Source organism: Canis lupus, chromosome 1, assembly GCF_003254725.2.
Source record: "Canis lupus dingo isolate Sandy chromosome 1, ASM325472v2, whole genome shotgun sequence".
In the NCBI taxonomy this organism is placed as follows: domain Eukaryota; kingdom Metazoa; phylum Chordata; class Mammalia; order Carnivora; family Canidae; genus Canis; species Canis lupus.
Window position 1 is genome coordinate 23,375,001 of NC_064243.1, and position 3,513 is coordinate 23,378,513.

The following is a 3,513-nucleotide window of genomic DNA, read 5'->3' on the forward strand; positions in this document are numbered from 1 at the left end:
GGGCCAGAGCGGGGTCAGGTCAGGGAGGCAGTGCTCCCTTCGGAGCTAGGAGCGGTGCCGCACCCCGGGGCTGCCCACACCAGAGGGGCCAAGCCGGGATCCATCTCCCGGGCACCGGCGGGGCGCCCACCGCAGAGATCAGCGCTCCAGGCCCCCAAGCCCCCACAGGAGCTGCAGGCTCCAATTAAGGACTTGGCAGGTTTTTTTGTTTTTTTTTTTTTGAGATTTTATTTATTTATTCATGAAAGACATAGACACAGAGAGAGAGGCAGAGACCCAGGCAGAGGGAGAAGCAGGCTCCCTGTGGGGACCCTGATGCAGGATTTGATCCCGGGACCCTGGGGTCCCGCCCTGGGCTGAGCTCCCCGCCTACCCCCGTCTTGTTCTCCCCGCGGCTCCCATGCCCTCGTGCCCTCTGCACGGCCCCCCTTCTGAAGCCTGGGTTGTGGGGCCGGAGTCTGGGAAGGGCTGCCCCCCACTTGGCCACCCCTGAGCCGACGGCCTTGGAGAGAGGACGGAGGAAGCCGTCCCCTCTGAGCCCGGCTGACCCCAACGCAGAACGCAAACCCCTAACTTCTGATGCCCCCAGAGACCTTAGGGGAAAAGGCAGTGCTGTCCTGGCCTCCCCGGGGAACCCGGCCCAGCCCCGAGCCCGCGGCCCTTGGACGGCTGCAACAGGCCCGAAGCCAAACCCCACGGCCTTCTGACCCAGGGACGCCCCCCGACCCCCCACAATCCCACTGCTTCAAACAGTCCTGCTCCACAAGTGGGGAGCCCACGGGACTCAGTGTCCCCGTGGCTCCACTCGGGTTCCTGGGAAGCGGGGTCCACGCTGGCGGCGCACATGGGCCGGAGCAAGCGCCCTTCGCCAGCACGACCCCTCGAGGAGGATCCCACCTTCCGTGCAGCTTCCCGTGGCTTTTGCCCAGGGCTCCTCCCGTTGGCCTCCTGTCACCGCCGACCCGCAGACCAGGCCTGGAACGTGCTGAGAAGGGGCGGGCGCCTGACACCTGCCACGGTTTGGGGGCCCCAGGGAGCTGGACACCTGCCGACACGGACCCGCCTGCAGGCGTGACTTGGACGCTGTCCCCAGCAGAAGGGCTCTGAGGCCCTGTTCTCCAGGGCAGGGGGTGTCGCCCGTCGCTGGGTGGGAAGCACAGGGCAGGAGCATGGGGCACCCTGGGGGGCACAGGGGGTTCCCTCGTCTGGGCCCCCGGTGGGAGCAGGGAGCTACTCCCCTGCTGCAGGTTAGGGACCCAGCTCCTCGGCCCGCCCGGGCCTCTGCACGACGGCTCACACTCTGCGGGCTGCGTCCTCCCTCTGCCACCCTCAGACCCCAGTGCCTTGGTGCCCCTCGCCCCCCCCACCCACTTCCAGAGTGTGGCGGCCACCTGGGGACCCTGCGGTCCAATAACGAGCCAAGCAGCTGCTCAGAGCCCCGGGGACTCGCAGCTGGGGGAGCGGAGTCCTGCCTGGGGTCGGGGGCACAGGGTTGGGGGGGCGGCCAGATGCGGCCTAATTAGGGCCCCGCTCGGGAGGCCTCAGCAGATGGCAAGGCCCGGAGCCTCGGGAGGCAGCAGGACTCCGTGGGGACCCCACTGTGGCTCCTCTCCAGCTGTCCCCAAGCCCTGGGGGCGGGGCTCTGGTCCAGGGCCTGGCTTTCCCTGCCAGGAGGGGAGAGGCTCTGCTCCCCGGGCCGCACCCCGACCCTGCGCCCCCCGCAGCCCGCCCGCTGGGCCCCGCTGGTGCCGACTGAAGAGGACTGTCTGTGAACCGCGCACCAGAGGGGTTGGCCTGGGGACGCTCTCCCAGGTGTAGGCGACTTCGTGATACCCGGAGGGCAGGATAGGCCGGGGTGGGGGGCGAGGCCACTGCCTCCCGGACGGGCCACCACCTGGCCACCTGGCCACTGGCCACCGCCGGCCGGACAGGGCCCAGCGTGTGTGGAGACAAAGGTCCTGAGGGCTCAGCCAGAGCGGGAGCGGGGCCCTGTCCCCTGAGGCTCTGTCATCAGAGAGGAGTGGGCCCCGGGCGCAGTGAGGCGGCTGGTGACGAGGGCCGCACACCTGGGGGTGCAGGAAGCAGAGTGCAGTGCCCCGGGGACACGTGGGCCTCGCGATGGAGGGACAGACCCCGGGGGCTCCCGGAGGCCAAGGAGCCCCACCACCACCTGCCCCCACGACCCTGGGCCCCGTTCACCAGCCCCGCAAGCACCGCAGGGATTTGGAGCGCGACCCGCACGTGTGCAGCCGGTGGTGGCCCCTGCGACACGGTGGGGACGTGAAGTCACCCTGGCCCGGCGGCGCCCGGTCCGCCCGCAGCCCCGCAGCCACCGCCCTCTGCTCCCGGGCGAAGCCCTGCGAAACACGGTCATACGGCTGAGAGAGCGGCGTCCGAACCCACGACTGGGACGGATCCCACTAACCCTCTTACGGTGCCTTGGTGTGGGACCAAGCTGCGGGGGGGACGGGCCACGCGCACAAGACATTTTCGTCCGGGGGAGGACCGGGCGGCAGCGGAGCGTCTGAGCCACCTCCGGGCCCCGGGGCTGCTGGGGGATGACACATCCTCCGCTGGTCGAGGCCGGTACCGTGGACATTAATGGCTCAGCTCCTCCAGCAGCGTCTGCAGAGGGAGGCTCCCTGGAAATCTGGGGCAACAGTGCCATCTAGCCGTCCCTGCTCCAAGGTCTTCAAAGCCGGGTTTCCCTGTCCCTGACCTGCCGGGGAAAAGGCCACCATTGTTTTAAGGTTGACCAAGTTGGGGAGATGTTCCTCAGGGACCCGCCTCGGCTATCCATGAGCACGATCGGTTTGCAGCAGCTTGGAGTCCAGTTGGCTTTAGAAAAGGAGCTCAGGGGGCGCCTGGGGGGCTCAGCCGTTGAGCATCTGCCTTCGGCCCAGGGCGTGACCCCGGGGTCCTGGGATCGAGTCCTGCATCGGGCTCCCTGAGTGGAGCCTGCTTCTCCCTCTGCCTGGGTCTCTGCCTCTCTCTCATGAATAAATAAATAATTTTTTTTTTTAAAGTAGCTCAGCTTTGCATTCTGGGTGGACGAGCCAGGTTTCAGCAGAATTGCATTAGCGTGGAGCAGTTCCGGACACACGATGGGGACAAGGCAGGGTCTTCAATAAACGGTGCTGGGGAGACCGACGGCCACATGCAAAATAATGAGCCTGGGCCACTTTCTCATCCGACGCCCCATACGAAAGTAAAGTCAAAATGAATAAGGAGCTTCCTGTGAGATGCAAAATTATAGAACATTTCACCCAGAAGACACTTCGGGGCTGAGCCTTTAAAAGGTAAGGAAACGGGGGGGGGGGGCGGGGGGGGGCAGGGAGAAGACGCCGTGGCATCTTGGAGGGCACTGGGGGAGCTTGTGGTTGCTTCAGGCTCACAAACCACAACAAATATCCCGCTCGCGGGATAGGAGCAACCCTTTGCAAAGGCTACCGGAGCCGAAGATAAGAACACGACACGGAGGCGAGAGCGCCCCGAGGAGGCGGATCCGCACAG